The following is a 20,170-nucleotide window of genomic DNA, read 5'->3' as shown; positions in this document are numbered from 1 at the left end:
TTGCACACAAAGTTTTATGATATGCTTACCACTGTAAATTTAAGTAGCTAGATCCAAGATTGATAAAATGTTGTTTGAATGTACGCAATCTAGGAAATCAAGTGTTTCTAACAAGATGAAATTGTATGGTTGCTAAAAAATAATTACCTTGTTTTAATTGTATGGTACTTCACAAATTTTTCCAACTCTCAAGTGATTCAAAAGGTGGAGTGAATTTATCCACCCAGCTCAATGATAACCCTTAGTGAAGATATTTCCAAAGTTGTATGAGGATGAAAAGGCACTGGTTACATGAGATTTGAAACTAGAGATTGTGTAGACTAAGGAACAAATTAGAAATATAGATATATCATTAATACATTCTAGATTCATTCCTCACCACATTCGGAGTTAGAATAGAATTAATCGTTGAAGAAGGTGTACCAGTTCTTAGAGATCAAGATGGGAAAATGTGGTCAAGAGCATAGACGAAGGAAATTGATCCATTGAATAAAGAGGGTGCACTCGCTCAAACATTCAAGATGGAAGTACCAATGCTCAGAGATCAATATGGGAAAATTCGGTCTAGGGCATAGATGAAGGAAATTTCTCCATTGAAGAAAGAGGGTGCGCCCATTGAAACATCTTTCATTATTTTTCGAAAGTTCATTATATTTGTTTGCCAAAATGGATAATAAGAAACAACTATATGAATTTAAAATAATAAGGAAATGGTTTTATATTACTTTCAAAATTCATTGAGAGAACATAATATGTAAACATATTTCAAGTGATTAACCATTCATGAGTTGAAATAATATTACAAGAGAAAATTAGTTGCACAATATATTCTAAACCATCATAATTCTATCTTGTAAAGTATTATACTCTATAAAACTTGTAAACTTATACTTTATATTATATATAATTATTGTAATTTAAGCATTATAGATGGATTCATAGACCCCTTTAAGGGGTCTCTAAATCCGTCTTCAATGTTAAAATTTGGTATCAAAATTGCAATTTTCCAGTTCTAGAGTGACACAATTAAAAATTACTAGCGAAGATGACTAATTCATATACTTTTTGTACTTAATATTTAGTCATATTTTTATTTTTTGACTATAGTACTAATTTACGTTAATCATTTTTATTTTTTTCACTTATTATGTAGTCATATATTTTAGTCGATGACTAAATTAGCAATTTAAGTTAGTCACTTTTAGATGGGTCACTTATTATCTAGTCATATATTTTATCCCTCGACTAAATTAGTCATTTAAATTAGTATTTTTTAGTCAGGCCACATAAAATTGATAAAATTTAGTAGTAATTCACTTGAAATAATTGTGGTGACTAACGTTTTTAGTTGCATAGTAACTAATCTCTCATTTTCAACTAGTCCATTGTCATTATCAACCGATTAAAATTTGAGCTTGTCTCTTGTGCACTTTCATTGGTCTGGAGTGCGGGGTGATGAGGACCATAAATCGTATGGTTAAATAATCAATTGTTAGTGACACCGATAAAATGTGGTGTTGGTAGGGACGACCGTAGATCAGACGGTGGAGTTTTCCCGCTTGTTGGTCCTACGGTGTGTACGACCCCTACCCTCTAATGCTAGTAAAAGGGGAGCCCCCTACAAATTCCGTCGATGTAACTTTTGGGATCGATGAGCCAGATCTTGGTGAGCCCCATCCACCCTTATTACATCAGCAAGGGGGAGTATCCCCGCACAAGCTATTTATTTTTCACTCACAATCTTGGCTATCAGATTTGTTAATGGATGGCAATGTTAGAAGGGAGTTGCAATGTGGCCAATTTCTATTAGCACCATAGACGAGTGGATGATGGGGCCACTAAGGTGTTGCAGTGGAGCAACATGAAAAAATGATAATGCGCTATGGAGGAATGGGGATGGGATGACACGTCCTAGTGGTTCCCACCCCGGAGGCATGAAAGGGTGATGCATCAAAAAGGGTTGGGATTATTAAGCATAAGGTGACATGTCACGCCCACCTCATGGGCCAATTAGAGGCAAGGTAGTGTAGAGGTATGGCCCACAATGTCCATGTGGCCTGTAGGTTCCATCCTCGAGGTGTGCAGAAATTATATCAAGAGAATGTTGGAATAATGTGATCGAGGTGACATGGAAAATAGGTGTTAGTGGGTTCCAAGTTTGGATGTTGTGGTAGGATACTATTGGCCAATGATGGAGGTCAGATGTATGGGCTCCATTTTGTCATTATGTGCCCACTGGAGTTTTCATCGGAATCAAAAACCCTCTCTGGGCAGTGCCTATGGAAAATTTTGGAAAAGGGGTTTGACCTACTGGAATAAGTGTGTTTCATTGATATGGAGATTTAAGTTCTCCACTTACATCCATTCTGGGGGGTGACTTCCCTCGTAAACTTATCACACATTACCTTGCCAAAATCAACTTGCAATTGCTGCATCGATGAATGTGAAGGCATCCACATAGAGCCTACATGTTTATTATGTGACATCGGTGGAGACCATCAAACCAAGTGATGTGGTTGTTTTCTATTGGTTCCATGGTTGAACATGTGGCATGGGAACCACCGAAAGCATATCACCTATCAATAAAATAATCAAGAAAATTATGAATATATATGTATGGGATTATATATATAAATATATATATATATATATATATATATATATATATATATATATATATATATATATATATATATATATATATATATATATATATATATACATATATATATATATACATATATATATATATATATATATAAATATATTATTTATATATATATATATATATATATATATATATGAAGGGTCATATCAACCAATAAAATATGCATGTTTATATGGAATAATTATGTGTGAATCAGACATAATGAAATTGATGAAGTGCTAAGGTGAAAAAGGGGAACAATAATCTTAAGTGAATAAATTAAAACCCTAGGGAAATGAATATATATATATATATATATATATATATATATATATATATATAATTCCATACTTCTAACAATGTAAGGGTGGTTGGGTTAGTAGTAGCATCCACCCCAATGGGTTAAGTTAGGTGTAGTTGTTAAATTCAAATAAATACCAAATTTTATTTTCAAAATTTTAACTATCAATTTTTAAAGTGATCAAATTAAAACACAAATAAGAATCAGGAAACTTACCTACAAAATATGACATCAACACAATTAAATAAGATAAATAATTGATTTTATATTATTAAAAATCTAAAAAAAAATATTATCATGTGCATGAAAGCTTTTCATTAGAATTTTGATGGCAATTATGTTTGGACTCCATTACTCTACAGAATCCTCCCAGCATGGCTATTTGTAGGGAACTTTCTTCAATTCACAACCTACTTTCATGTGTTATAAGTTCATGTGTTTGTAAGGAACCGTCTTCAATTCAGAACCATCTAGAAGCAAATAAGATGTGAGGAAATTAACCAAGATCATGGAGGTGTGTGACCATTTATGATAAAAGGGTAAGCCATAAATATCCTCATTGCAATTGATTTCATAGTAGGTGACAAAATACTCTAGTTTGTTGTGCCTTATATGGGAATTTCATGTACCCTATAAGACAATGCATTCCATTAATTAATTAAATGCAAGAACAACTCACTCATTCGAGCATCAAAGCAATTTTTTGGTGGATTTATATACATTAGGTTAATATAATTACATGTACATATAGATAATGGTAGGCATACCTTGAATATCCATTTATTTTTTCATCGAGAGAACATTCTTAAGAGTGATTTCCATTTTCATTAGAATACTTTTAATGAGTTTGATCAAACAATTAACAAAACCAAATGTCACTGAACTTGCAATGTTGTACAAAATAAGTAATACGCATTCATTTGAAAAAAAATCAAACCTCAACAAATTTGTATTATGAACCTATTTATCTAATCAATCGTGAATATGTTTATTTAATAGAATCTATGGATATGGAAACATGATAACAACCATATGGGCATCACATATGAAACGAAAATGTCAATATATGAAAATTTCAATTTCTACACATATGAAATAAAATTGAACCTCATTTAGGAATGTAATAAACCTAATGAAGTCCTTTGTGTTGAATTTCATTTATAATTGGTGTTTAATTCCATTTTTCCTAAGAATATGAATGTCCAGTTGTTTCAAGTAAGTAGGCAGGAAACCTTACCATTTTTCCTCCATGTTGTAATTTATTATTCCATTAATTCAACAACAATAGAAAAAATAAGTGGGCATACATTTTAGAATATAATGCGTAGGTATCTAGGCTGGTAATCAAGAAGAGAAAACACTTGGAAAAATTTTGAACATACATATTATAACACCCCTTTGTTCTCTATGTTAATATTGACTTTTTATAGACGTGAACTATTTTTAGACTGGATGGATAGGGAAGCCATGTTTGTACTTGTGAGATGATGTGATCAATTTAATTACTGCGATATAATTAATAAATTATTATTAAATAACTATGTTGGAAATTTCTCAAGAAAGGAGCACTAGAGTTAGAAGTTTCTTGCCATGTCAGAAAAATTGTTGGTGGTTAAATCCAAGATAAATCTTTCCTAATGGTCTCCTAAAAATCCGTAGGAGGAAATATTAGAAAAAATGGGTTTAATATGATGGGAGACAAATATCGTATTAAATCACTTATTTGGATAAAGATAGTAAGTTTGTGTGAATAAAGAGCTATGGGAGAGAAAAGAAGGCTTTAAAGAAAGAGGAAAGAACCTTTTTCAAAAAAAAAAAACAAAAGGCCCAGGAAGGTGGGTTCTGTTGTACTACAAAACAACCCCCCCATTTTTATCTAACAATAGCTAGAATTTGAGTTATAAATGGGGACCCTTTTTAAATTTTTAGCCCTAGGACAATAATTCCTAACTCTAAAGAAAAACTTAGCAAAACCTTGCAAAATGAGCTAAGGAGCAAACTTATATCATAAATCGCATATTGCGCTTTTTCATATCACTATTTTATAAATCCTTTATGAAATTGTGATATGTGAAAAGGTCTCCCACTACAATAACCTCATCTTGTCACTGTGCAATCACATTTCACAATTCGTAAAAAACTTGAACATGCCTTAGGACAAACTTAACAATTTACAAAGTACGATATTGCAAAATTCGCAATCACATTTCACCTGATTTATCTGATAAGCATTACACGGTACCCCTTTAAAGACCACAATCTGTGATTAAGGAGTTAAAGCATGCAAAATAATTACATTTTAAATAATAAAAACAAACGAGTTGACATGTTATTAAATGTTTAGCGGCCCGATGGAGGATAATCATGCTCCAAGTTATGGGTAATTATAATTGAATATCTCATAAAAACCTTTCTCATGATCCAAGGTCATTTCACAGATGATTTCAGTCTTAATTATTTGATATCATTTGCGTTGAAATATCTTGTCTGTTTCAGGCAAGCGACAAAAGACATGTCCTTAAGAAAGGTGATGTAGAAGCAAACTAAGAAGACCATTGTTGAGACAAAGGATATAGAGATGGCCCTTATCATTGCTGATACAGTCTGTGATGCAGCTGGAGGTGCAACAACATGGGAAGTAGTTTATAATAGATTGGAGGATGAGCGTCCTAAAATTATTGTTACGAGAGCAACAACTCCATCGACAAAGCCTTCAGGACCTCAATGCAAGGATGCTTCCTGTTCTTTCCTTCATAGGATAGGAGCAAGAGCCAAAATCCTTCCCTACACAGACATGATCAGATGGGTGGTTGAAAACCTTATCATTGAATATAGGTAGTTCAAGAATTCAAGGATGAAGCTCTTAAGATCGTTCAGGGCATAAGACTTGAAGGCTATGTATCATACCTGACCCATAGGAAATCTACAATAGCGCATTTGTGGCTAACTTTGCAAAGAATAATGTAGACCCCTTCAAGTTAATTCATACTTGGAGGATGTTAGACAAAAAATTCAAGTATGAAAAATGAGGTATGTATGAAATAGACTCTTTAGAAAACCCATACAATTATGTGGCAGCAATGTTATGTAGACTGTATGGACTGCCAAAGAACACTACGTTTTCAATAGAATAGATTCCCTTGATCGATGCTTGTGTTAATTCGTATATCATTAATTGGCCTCCTATCCTATCTAACAACTTAGCCACCTCCATTACTAAATATTGACAAAAGAAATCCTCCTCTTCAAATAACCTCCCTCCCTTCTATTTCTGTGCTTACATTATGGATGCTATCTATTTTTGCATGAAATTTCCAACCATGGGTTGGAAATGGACCATACAATATCCTTACCCAATCCATATCAGTCATAAACAAATATGGGAATCACATTACATACCTCACTTTGACAAGATATTTCATTCTATCATGTTGACCCTACACTAAATGATTTTCAATAAGAAAGCGCCTAGGTTTTCCCAGAAGCTGCAGCAGACCTGGTTATTGTAGGCAATTATTTCATTGAGGAATGGTTCACCTACATTAGGGATTTTGGTAGCACTATTGATCCACATGTCCTTCCCTTATGTGTTTCTTATAAGCTATTAGCAAGGGAGATTGCCTACTAGGCTATGGGAAAAGGCCTGACTAAAGTTCTTAAAGATGGCAAGAAGTCAGTATGGAATAATTTCCCTATCAAATGCGGCTCTTTTACTTTAGCTAACTTTGTTCATGTTACTAAGGAATCAGCACATATGGAATCCCTTAGGCTTCATACATTACCTACAAGGTAATTCGATCCAAACAAAGTGGCATACAATGTCACTACAGGACTAAAGCTTAAGCCATACAATCTTGGAGATAATTACTTTGAGGATTTGCTATAGTTAGAAGTTTCTATAAAGCAAGCACTTGAATGGACAAAGGCTAAGCTAAAACCCGATGATTTTCAAATATTTCAGGAATTTAGGAATGAGAGGCTTTGCATCATTCCAATGCATCTATAAAGCCCAAGGATAAGCCTACCCCAAGTAACACTGTTGATAGTGCATCCCCTAGCTCTCAAATGGACTCTCAGGTAGACATTGAGAATACAACAGACACAGGAAAAGTCCAGGATGCAGACAATATGGTTGAGTATGGTAGGAAGCCAGCTGAAAAATAGGTAATGGACACTCTGGCCATAGAGACAACTTCAGAAGCCCAAGGCACTAGTTTGGAGCAAGAATGGGATCAATTCAATCAGAAATTGCAAGACACCCCCAAAGCTCCAAATACTCAAGAAACAAAGGAATTCGAGACTCCTCCAAAAATTCATCAAGATATAGAGCCCAAGTCTGTCGTTGAACAGTCTACACCTATGGATCAAGAAGCAACAACATCCTAGCATGCTGAAATCATCCCTGCTCTGCCCACATCATAAATTATTCTGAAAGTGACGGAGATACCTCCACTTGATGTATCATATAGCCCTCTCCACAAGGTTGTATTCCGAAGGCAAAGGAAAAGGAGAAGGGTAGATGCACCTGAATTCTCACCTGGAGATGAGCCAATGGACGCTGTTTGGAAGGACATGCCTTTTAATCTGGTCAAGAACTTGACTAGACTGTCACAGTTCACAGGGTCATATGCATTGGACACTATGGATAAGGCTACTGAGGTGTCTAATCTGCTAAAATAAAAGGAGGAAAGAATTGTGCATCTTGAACAAGAACTCGCGACTGAAAAAGAAGGCACAAACAAGAAAGCAACCGAGTGCTTAATTTTTTTTCCTTAGCTCCCTCGATTAGAGTGCTTAAACCACTTACAGTCATGCTGACTAGCATGAGATGCTGAGAAATAGTCACGTCGACCAGCCTCTGGTGCTTGTTGTCAGTTAGGCAATCGCACTGATGCCTGTAAGTGAAGATTAGGGCTTGACCCCAATCTTGGCCAGTGTGTTCTGCTCTTGTAGTTTTGACCCCGTAAGCCTTTTGGACCATTTTCTCCCTGATTAGAAAGCTACTTTTCATTTGGTTTTGTTTTCTTGTTGGCTTATCATCTTTTTTCTTGATTGATTGAGTCATTGAGTGGCCAGCAACACTAGGGAATCTATTGGGTCATCCATTCAACTATTTGTGAACTCAGTAAGTCGGGTTGTAGGTGTACTTACTCTTTGCATTTTTTTTTGGTCCTTTTATGACTCTAACCTCCTTTACACAAGTTTGAAAAGATTTTGTTTGCTTTCCTAAATGTTCCTTTTTTGGCATAGATTACATTGTTGGTCTTATGATTGGTAAAGAAGGTGTTTCATTATTCTAAATGAGATTCTCTTTTCATGTGTTCATTTTCTTGAAGAGCTTATTATCTCAAAAACTTTTTTCCCTCAAAGATTGAATGAAAAGTTTGTGTTTCGTTGTTTCATGAACAAGTATGAAATTATAGTTTGTTGCATTATTATGTTACGATAGCTTGCATCATTGAACGACTAGAATTGCATCGACATTTGAAAAAGGAAGAGAACTTGTTTGCTTTTGAAAGGACTAATAGGTAAGTGCTTATTAGGAAATTATGAATTGGAATGCATTTTTCATTAGTTTCTTTTTGAAAAAGTAAGGTAGTGAAAGATCATTTCATTTTCAGTTGCTTGATTGTTTTCATTTGATTGAGTAGTTTCTACCCTATCTAGTGTAGGCATTTCATCGAATTGAAAGGGTCTTCTCTTATTTAGTTTCATTTAAGGTTTTTTGAGTCGCATCACTAAGACCTGAAAACTAAAACATAACTCAAGATCAACTTTAAAATGAATTCAATTAACCTAAGGTGTATTTGACATTAATGATCGCATATAGAAGGTCTAGGCTAGAGACGTGTTCCAGCATCTTTAAACCTAGTAGTTGTTGTTAGCTTTAGCAGTAGACAGTGCTAGTACGAATTTGTGCTCCTCGTATCATCGAGTATATATAGAGATACCCCACTAGGCTGCAATCCTTTTATACTTAGGAAGCCGAGTCAGCCACCTAGAAAACGTGACACACCAAATACATCATTGGGGGAGATTTCCTGCTCGTACTTCTTGGTTCGTTGGGAGGTATTCTGTAATTCAGGGTTGCCTGGTAATCATGTTTACCTAGATCATCCAGAGCAGACATTTGATATTTTTGACTCATTAAACTTAAAATATTATTTTATCACTTATCCTTCTAGGCTCGTTTCCAACCGAAAGAGATAAATTAATCTTTGTTTCTTTCTCGACTCTTAAAAAATGAAAGAACACTAGTCTTTTATGCATCTTAGTAATTGATTTTCCCACGGTCCAAAACACCCTATTAGTCTTTTCAGAGACCCAATCATGAGTTTCCCTTAAAATAACATTTTAAAGCCTTGAAGTTAATCATTTTGTCGACTAAGACAAGGTCATCGTGGCTGAACCATTTGGTTAACCTAATTCCTCTTCCTCTCCTCCATTTGAAAGATTGTCTAACGAGTCATTTCCTGAGTTACCAGAGTCACTTAAGGACCAAGATGTTTAACTTGCAAGTGTTTTCAGCATTCAACCCTTGTCATATCGTCCTCCGCCTACTTTTGATACTGGGTCATATGCTGATCTTGGCTCGAAATCTCCGGACAATCTCGTTTAAACTCCAGAGAACTCGCCGACCAATGACAGTCATCTTGGATTGGTTATCTACCCTTTGAGCCCTTTATTTGACCCTGTTGTGATATCACCATAGCATCCTTACAGTCCATAAGACCAGCTGGGTGTTCCTTTGGAACTATCCCCTCATACTTGTTCGGCTATTTGTCATCGTTTGTTCTCAGACATCGAACCTAAAGGCGATGCTCTAGTCACATCTTCGGATGAGTCCAAAGTTTCTACTCCACACACTGTTGAGGGGGGAGAATTGAAATTGCAGTTTCCTCCCTAGGGTTTCCCTTTTTTAGAAGGTATTCCTGCCAGTTTTCAGCCCAACTATGTGCCTTTAGTACATTTGGTTTCAGGTGCACCTAGTGCCTCATCACTTTACCATAATCCTGTATGGGCATCAGGTGACAAGCCTACATCAGATCCATTCATTACGAACATCACTTCCCAGCAGGCTATTACTTTAGTCTCGGTGCAACCCACCATTTCAAATACACTTGTATCATCAATCCCAGTTACCTGTCAGGCACAACTAGTAGTTTAAAACATTGTCTCTGTCAGTTCCTCTGTCCTGAGAGTCAGTGGCTAGGTTGTGCCACCACCTAGGGGGAAGAACCCAAGTGTTTCTGTGGTGTCAAGTGCCACTAATGTGAGTGGCTCAAAAGCTCACATGCTTGGTATAAACCAACCTTCTTCTGGTATTATTTATAACCCTGTTGATCCTACTAGGTTAAGCAATGTCGAGTACCAATAGGTTCAGAATCTCATTGGTCTATTAGGATCAAGCAATGTTTAGTATCAATAGCCCTATGAGGCTCAGGTCCAATACCAAAGTCCTTATGTTCCATATGGTTCTCAATGAATGGTTAATTAACCTTACAACCTCCAGTCTAAGCAATACATCTAGCCTGGATATGGCCAGATTCAGTTCTATAATTTCTCGAATATTGTTCAACTACCCTAAAAATAGTAAGGAAAACCTCTGCAACAACAAGGGTAGCCTTTGTTCCCACAAGGGAAACCTTTGTTGTAGCAAGGGCTCTCTGTGCAACAGCAAGGGAAAATGATCCCGCAGTAAGGTCAACTACAACAACCACAAGGTCAACCCTTGCTACACTTGTAGCAGGCCATGCAGCAACAGATACAATATGCTCCACACACCTCTCAACCCATGTCCTCACAGGGCTAACCTCTACAACCCCAGGGACAAATTTTTCAACCAGAAGGTCAACCCTTTCAGGGGCAGGGTCAAGGTCAAGTCCTGCAGCAACAGGATAAAAATCCTTATGTCTTAGGTCAACAGGTTCAAAATCTTGTGGGCCAACAACATTGGGTACAAAATCTCTATGTTCAAGGGAAATACGTGTATCAACCTTATGCCCAAGGACTATAGGTCCAAAACCCTCTTGTTCAAGGAAAACACGTTCATCAGCCGTATGTTCAAGGACAATAGGTCCCATATCCATATGTCTAAGGTCAACAAGCTCAATAGCCTTTTAACCCATACATTGCCTATCAGCAACCTATGGCTGGACAGTTCCAAGGTATTCAAGGTCAAAATCCTCCCTATGGTCAAGGTAATCCACAATGGGGGCAGCCTTAGCTACCATATGGCCAAAATCCCCCACTGTGGGGCCAAAATCCTTACTAGCAGGGATGGGCTCCTCCCTATGGGCCCACTTATCAATCTCCTATGCCTTTTAACACCCAGTTGCCTTTCTTTGCTACACTCAAGTGGCCATATGTGTCGCCTTACGAATGGTCTGATCCTTCATTCACTATACTAGCCTTCGGTGTCGTCCAAGATACTAAGTGATCTCCTAAAGTTTGATGGGAAAGCTAAGGAAGATCCTGGGGCCCATGTGATGACATATCACCTCTGGTGCTCGTTGAACTCGTAAGTAGATGATTCCATTCGTCGTCATCTTTTCCAACAAATCCTCATGGGTGTTGTAGCGCAGTGGTACATCGAGCTTCCTCGAAGTACTTACCATGGCTTTAACTCTTTAGCCATGGCTTTCCTCATACATTTTCATATGCTAGTTCGCTATGAAACTAGCACCTATTTGCTTACATCGCTTAAGAAAGATACTACGACAAACATTTTTGATAACATCCATGAATTGAGACGTAGGCATCACCTGATCAAATTCGAGATTATTGATCAGTTGTTTACTGAATGGTTTACCAAATCATTCGTAGCCCCAATTTCTCACGATATAGCTATGGTTCGATGTGTCAATGAATAATAGGCCATTACTCATGCCTAGTACTTTGACCCTGTTTACTCTCAGTCTGGCACTTTATATGAGTTATTACCCAATGCTTCACGGCCATCATCTAATCTCGCGACATCAAAGTCACCAATTGTTCCTCCCTTCGATGGAGTTATTGGTTCAGTATCCCAAACCCCTGCTAAAACTTCTTCCAAGCAAAAGTCAGTCTTGAATGCTGTCCCTGATAGTTCATCTCAGAATCCACCTGGCCCTGGTAAAACCTTAGAGGTCCACGCTATCCAATCTACTTGTTGTGGTCACCAACAACCCCCCTCTTTGTTTGATATTAGTAATAACATCAAGCAAAGGGGGACCCTTAACCAAAAAATCCAAAAAATATTTTTGTTTGAAAAATCTTTTGTATTAACTCCCTAAGAGCTATATCGCGTCGCAAAGGAAAAAAGAGCGCTTTCCCAAAGCGCATAAACACACTGAGGAGGAGCGACGCGAGAACTCATCTCATCGCATGCATTAAAAGCGCTCAAAAGGGGAAAACCTAAAGAACCGCCGACGGCTGGTATGCGACGTCGCATGTCGCAATGTCGCATAAGCAGCACAAAGTGACAAAGCGAAAAACCTTGCGATCTTGCGATATTGAGATATGCGATCTGCAACCATGCAAAGCTGCGACCTGCGATCTATGGTGTGCGACAAATGAGACCATCAATTGTTGCAATACCACTTATTTACATTGCAATCTTCGATGCTGCGATGCAAATCGTAGAAGCCATTCGTCGCAGGCATCCCTCGGCATGATCTGAGAGCCTAAAATTAGGCACGCACCTTACGGGAAATTAATGATTGTACGCCTGTGTATCCAAAGATGATTATGTTGCGTTTTTCGAAGAGTCAAGTCATAATGGGTGACATGATTATGCATTCATTAGAACTTAATTACTTTCATGTCAATCTTTTCTTCTGTCTCTTTTCATTTACGTGAACTATAAGTCAGCAACTGATATAAATCTATATGCAGGAAACATCTAAGGAAAAGCACCAGAACTAGAAGAACAGAGAGGAGATGACTTCGCAGATGGATACTGCATACAGCAGGACCGCGGATCCCAAAGTATCACTCAACAAATGCTGATGGAAATAGGCTATCTAGGACTCAGAGTCAAAGGCGCAGAAAAGCAAAGCGTTTATGAAAGATCCTGAGTCCCAAATTGGGTAAAGCAAAAAGAAAAATGCTTAAGGGGAAAGACGTCTTAGAAAAGCCTGGAACAAAGAATGGAAACAAGTTTCAATTGAGAAAATCATTCAGGCAACAAAATCCCCAGCTCATTGAGTCATTCGCACGGTCGGAAACCGAAATAGCAATAGCACAATCAGTTTGAAAGAAATCTGAGTTGTACTAAGTATACACGCCGTGAAGACACTCCTCCAGAAGAACACTTTCAAAAATATCTTCTAGTTTGTCAGAAAGAGGTGCCAGCTCTTGCTATTTCTATTTTTCAAGCTTGAACAAAAGGAAAGGACAAGCAGCCGACTCTTTCATGGCAAACAGCGCATCGCTTACAGCACTAAGGAGCAGATACAGAAATGGTTAGAAATTAGATTCAGTTTTTAGAAATAAATTTGTTTTAGTAAAAGGGCGGTCATTTGAAGCCTTTCCCTAAATTTGTGTAATTAAAATTAGCCGGTTAGTAGTATTTAACCCTTCTCGTTGCATTGGAGAAGGGTCCGGAAATTTGTCAAAAAACTTGTCCTCAGAACATGCACTTTTGCATCCTCGGAGGGGGTTTTTGATGAATGGACGGATCAAGATTTATTTATGTTTGCATTTTAATACCTGCTACTGATGTTGCAGTTCTGTACTCTTAGTAGGCATTAGAAGTAAGTAGAAATAGATCATTATTGCTTCAGGTCTGTGAGTATAAAGTCAGTCATAAATGGTACTTTTATCTCTTGACGAGTTTCTGCTTGCATTCTTAGAGTAATATACAGCTGATGTTGTTTATATGTTAACGTATGAATGAGTGGACTACCATTTGGCACTTTTGTACGGTGGAGTCATTGATTTGTGCTTAATACATGAATAACTGATTATGCGATATGCTGTTCACAACCGTTTTGCTTAACTTTTTATGCAGGATGATTCATCTTAAATTGATTTATATTCTCATAATAGCTGAATAATATTCATTACCAGTTATTGTGTGAAATCTTTCTAGATCGCATAATGGAAAAAGTTCTATCCCGGGTTAGCGTAGATTAGATGTGTTGTTCTTGATAGATTAAAGTAGTATAAAATTCAGTCTCAGAGTTTAGAACTAGATTAGCTTAGAAATAATTCCATATTTTCATTATCATATTCTACACACACACACATCATCAAATTCTACACACACACACCCCCTTAGAACGGGAAGCTGGTCCCGTTATCCCCAGTCGGACCCGCTACACCAAACGGGCACGGAGCCGCCAACCAGGTTCTCAACCGGGTGGGTATCCCCCTTGTTGTTGACCCGATTTCAGGGCCCTCAACATATTTGGCGCTAGAAGGAGGGCACGAACTATGAATGGCACCTAAAGCAACATCTAAATACCATTCTGAGAGTAATACACCCTCATCAACTCCATCGACTTCTCCAACACGGTTAAGCCCAGAATTTGAAGTCGCTCGAGTGTCTACTGCTGCTACATATTCGAATATATCAGACCAATCTATCTTTGAACCCCCTGAAATTCGAACTTTGATTCGTAAACTCCAGGGATTCTCTATTTTTAACCAGAAGTCTGATAAATCTAAAAGCAGTGTGACTTCGCAGTACAACCCTGCTCATCCCCTTACCAGATCAAAGAGTGAAAAATTTGGCATACAACCAAGTGAACTCCCTCTCCCTACCAGGAAAAGAGCAAGGAAAACACCACCAGAGTCTGACAGTCAGAATCCTTCATCCACTTCGTCCGTATCAACTCCCTCACCGCGAAGTCAACCACCCACTCTTTCATTCCAACTCACTCACCCATCTTCTACAAACCTTCCTCTTCAAACATCAAAGATCTTAATATCTTCATCTTCTCAGCATCAGGGATCATCTTCTGCACTTCCATTAACTAGCAGCTCAGCGATGGCCCAGTTTCCATGGAACAATCCTGGGGCAGTTTTAATGCCTCCACCCCTGAGCCCTATACCGGCCCATCCTGAGAAATGGCTGCCTAAATTCAACCCGGAAGCAGGCATGCTAGCCGAGGAATATATCAATAATTTCATGCTGTCTCTTAATCTCAACGGAGTCACTAATGAAGACGCTGTTGTCCAGCTTTTCCCTTATATGATGCAAGGAACAGCCCGGTCATGGTACTTTTCGTTACCTCCGGATCCATCACAAGCTGGGACATTTTTCAAAGTCAGTTCCTCACCAAGTTTGGTGATAACAGATCCACGACGACATTGATCAATGACCTATCTAATCTGAAGGTTGAGGCTAGAGAACCCATTAAAGATTTTAACTTACGGTTCAATAAGATCCTCAACAAAATCCCCACTGCCTCACAACCCAGCGAGGAAGTAAGATGTGAATGGTACATCACGGCTTTACCTCCAAACTTGGCTATCTTCGTAGATAGGGAAAACAAGACCACCTTAGTTGACAACTTGACAGAAGCGTTAGCAGTGGAAAAACGCGTGGTAGCCCTAGAAAAGAGATCTGCTATAGAAGAACGCAAATCTAAGAAGATCGCTTTCAAAGAAGACACCAAGAAGAAGAAAACGAAAGATCCTTTCGATTTGGAAGGATTACAAAAAGTGTTGAAAGCCATGTCAAATGAGATGATTGATATTAAGAAACAAGTAGCAGAGACTTCTTCGAAAAAGCCCTTTAGGACTTTTAAAAGAAATCCTCCCATGGAGGTAAGACCACCTAGTGTTGTCTCAAACGTTGAATCTGAAGAAGACGAAGAAGAAGAGAATACCACTGAAGGGCAGACCGACGAGGAAGAGGTCGTAGAACTACAAGGAATGTGGGACTTCATCCTCCCACAAGAAGAGGATCAAGAAGCATTTCCTGTTAGCACGAGAAGAAAAAATCAACTTGATCCTCCCCTAACTACCCCAAAACAAAAGGGCGCAAACCCTGCAACAAAAGAAAAGGTCGCAACAAAAAAGACAACTGCTAAAGCGACCCAGATTAGCCCAGTCCAATCTGATCAAGCACCTCCATGAAGAACACTAATAGTGTCGGATGAAATGGAATATAACATCATTGATGATATGAAGAAGACTAGGGCTAATATCACTCTGTACGAATTGAGTAAATTGAAACACCAGCAGAAAATAATGATGAAAGAATTACATGCTGTGCCTACTACATCTTTACCTACAGCTGTAGCTTCCCACAATCTGAGAAGGCCTCAAACCAACACGATCAATAAAATTTATCCAAATGACATCGCCTTGATTGGAGGAAGATCAAGATCTCATACTCCTCCTTTTCTTCTGACATATGAAATCTTCAACAAAAACGTGCACAATTGCTTGGTCGATTCTGGTGCTTCAACGAATATTTTACCCAGGTCAATATGTGCCAAATTGAATGTGAAACCTCAAAAATCCGCAGTACGTATAGTTCAACTTGATCGATCCCAAGTCGAAGTGATTGGTGAACTCAATCAGGTGACCATAAGATTGTCGTCTAACCCAAAAGTGTGTCAGGTTATCGACATTCTAGTAGCTGATATCCCTGAGTTCTATGGTTTGATTCTTAGCAGGGATTGGTTGGAAAAACTCCACGGATATTTTTCAACCAATTGGTCGCACATGTGGTTACCATATAATGGTAAACCAAATCAGATAAAGGTTGAACGAGAATTGCACCAAAAATACATAGTGACAGAACTGGAAGGAGAAAATGAGGCCATAACGTACAATAGCAGCATTGTAGGCAATTACGCAATAGATTCTTTCCTAGGTAATTTCAATGCTCATATTTCACCATACTTAGAGAATTCAGTTTTATCCCAAGTTGAAAATTTCTCCCAAACTGATGACTCAAAATGTTTTAGTTTTTTAGATAATTTTGTAAATACATCTTTATTTTGGAAATTATATTTTGACGGATCTAAATCAAATGAGGGGGCAGGAGCAGGATGCGTTCTGATTAACCCAAACGGGAACAAGATTATGCTCACATGTAGACTTGAGTTTGATTGCACGAACAACACAGCGGAGTACGAAGCCTTGGTTCAAGGCCTATACAAAGCAATCAGATTAAACGTTAAGTATCTTCAAGTCTTTGGAGAATCAGAGATCGTCGTAAAACAGGTACGTAACACCATACATTGCATGTCAAGTCATTTAAAGCATTATCAATCTTTAGTTCAAGATCTCACTGCACATTTTGTAGCATTCAACATCTCGTCAATTCCAAGAATTCAAAACGCGAGCACAGACCTGTTAGCTAACGTAGCCTCTAGACTTATCCGTTTTGAATATTTTAGTCCTGATAGGTTTTCAATAGAATTAATCTTTAGACCATCCATCCCTGACAATATCACCAATTGGAGAATGTTCAACGACGATCCTGACATCGTAAATTTCCTTACTTCTGAAGGATCCTACTCAAATCAGATAATCGACGAAGACCATCATGATCATCAAATACAACAAAATGGCTCTGACAATGCTATACCGAAATCAGTGGTCAAGTTAGAAGATTTATATGATTTGAAAAGTCGGTTTAAAAGGTCCGCCAACGCTAAACTTTGCAGTTCTACCCTGAACTATGAATTAGTAAACCTAGGGACCGATCAGAAGCCACAAAACGTTAACCTAGGTCACGGCCTAGCCCCTGAAGAGAAATCAGCATATATCCATCGTCTGAGACAATACAAAAACGTTTTTGCCTGGAATTACGATGAACTAAAAACATACAACACTTCTATCATTCAACATGTTATCCCTATGATTGACAATGAAAAACCTGTCCAGCAGAAGCTCAGAAAAATACACCCTAACCTAGAAAATCAGATAAAAACTGAGCTTAATAAGTTGTTGAGAGCCAGAATAATCTTCCCTGTCAGGCATTCTAAATGGGTATCCAATATGGTGCCCGTTAGGAAGAAAAATGGAGACATTAGAATCTATATCGATTTCCGAAATCTCAACAAAGCCTGTCAGAAAGATAACTTTCCCCGCCCACCTATGGAGCAAATATTACAGGCAGTAGCAGGCTCAGAATTAATGTCATTCCTGGATGGATTTTCAGGATAAAATCAAGTACTGGTGCATCCCGATGATCAGTTAAAGACTACGTTCCGAACCAAATGGGGCACTTATGCATATCGGAAGATGCCATTTGGTCTGATCAATGCTGGAGCTACCTTTCAGAGAGCCATGGACATCGCGTTTAAAGGGTTAGTCAATAAATCAGTGGTGATTTACTTGGATGATATAACAGTGTACTCCAAAAAATGAAACAACCACCTCAAAGATTTGAAGCAAATCTTTCAAAAATGCTTGAGGTATGGGATTTCAGTCAAACCAAAGAAATCTTTCTTTGTGTTAAGCGAAGGGAAATTGCTCGGATTCATAGTGCCGAAATCTGGTATTCATATAGAACCCGACAGAATCAAGGAGATTTCCAAAATATCCATACCCCATAACAAGAAAGCCATGCAATCCTTCCTTGGACAGATCAATTTTGTCAAAATATTTGTCCCGGATTTTTCACGTATTATTTCTCGCTTACAAAATATGATAAAAAAGAATTCAAATTTCAAATGGGGTCTAGATGAGCACGAAGCGTTCAACTTAATCAAACAAGCTATCATCAATGCTCCATCTTTGGCCACCCCAAATTTTTCGGAATCTTTTACCTTATACACTTTTGCCTCAGAGAAATCCTATGCCGTGATTTTGACCCAAGCAAATCAAGAGAAAGCGGAGGCTCCAATCGCATTCTTTAGCTCGAACTTACAAGGTGCTGAAATTAATTACTCAGACGTAGAGAAACAAGCATATGTTGTTTTCAAAGCGATCAAATATTTTAGACCTTTCTTGCTTAAAGCCCACACTAAAGTCGTAGTACCGTTTCCAGCGGTAAGAAACCTTTTAGTGCAGAAAGACGTGGGCGAAAAGAGAGCTAATTGGATTACCGCTTTACAAGAATATGATCTCCAGATCAAACCAGCAAACATCATAAGAGGTCAAGGCTTCTGCAAGATGTTAGTCGGAGCATCGCAAATCCCGGAGAACTCATCTGAAGAGGTACAAGCGTATGAGGTAAGCCTAAACGATGCAGAATCATCATATGCTGACACCATTTATTTTCTTAAGAACGAGTATGCTCCAGCACGTCTGGATCATACCAAGAAAAGAGCTCTAAGATTAAAAGCTAAACAATACCAGCTCATAAATGATGTCTTGTTTAAAAGGAATTACGATTCTGTGCTTCTTAGGTGTCTTGAGAAAACTGAAGCCGAAAAGGTTTTGCAGGAACTCCACGATGGACCAGCGGACGGACACTATGCTGGAGATGCGACTGCACATAAAATCTTGCGTGCAAAATATTATTGGTCCACGCTGTTTAAAGACTCATACAATCACGTAAGGAAATGCCAAGTCTGCTAGACTGCTGCAGGAAAACAAAGGAAACCGTCCATGCCGCTACAACCAGTCATCATCGACCAACCATTCAGTCACTCGGGCTTGGACATAATAGGTGAGATCGTTCCTCACTCTTCTAAGTAGCATAAGTATATCCTTACGGCAACTGATTATTTTACCAAATGGGTAGAAGCAGTTCCTCTCAAGACAGTTCATTCTGAAAATATTATTGAATTCATAGATCAATTTATCATCACTAGGTTTGGATTGCCAACGACATTAATGTTTGATAACGCTTCATATTTTTCTGGAAATAGTATGACTGAGTTTGCGCTTAAAAGAGGTTTCAAACTGAAATATTCTGCCAACTACTATCCGCAAGGTAATGGATTGGTTGAATCAACAAACAAGAACCTAATCAGAATTATCAAAAGAGCAGTCGACCAAAACCAAAGGAATTGGCACAAAGTGCTGGTAAATGCTTTATGGGCTGATAGAATCACAAAGAAAGCTTCAATCGGCACTTCTCCCTTTAATTTAGTTTATGGGAGAGAAGTGGTTCTTCCGACTCACCTAGTCATTCCCTCTTTGTCTTTAGTGCAATATATCGATGAAGTATCTACTTCCTCTTTACAATTAAGACAAATGGAAATAATCAAACTAGAAGAACAAAGAGAACAAGCTAGGAAAACCCATGCTGATCACCAAGCGCTAATAAAATCTTCTTTTGACTCAAGCATCATAACCAGAAAAAACTTTCAGATGGGAGATTT

The sequence above is a fragment of the Pinus tabuliformis genome, chromosome 7, assembly GCF_031772625.1.
Source record: "Pinus tabuliformis cultivar Carrire ecotype Pingquan chromosome 7, CPIR1, whole genome shotgun sequence".
NCBI lineage: Eukaryota > Viridiplantae > Streptophyta > Pinopsida > Pinales > Pinaceae > Pinus > Pinus tabuliformis.
The sequence above is the reverse complement of the archived record's forward strand: the minus strand, read 5'-3'. Positions refer to the sequence as shown.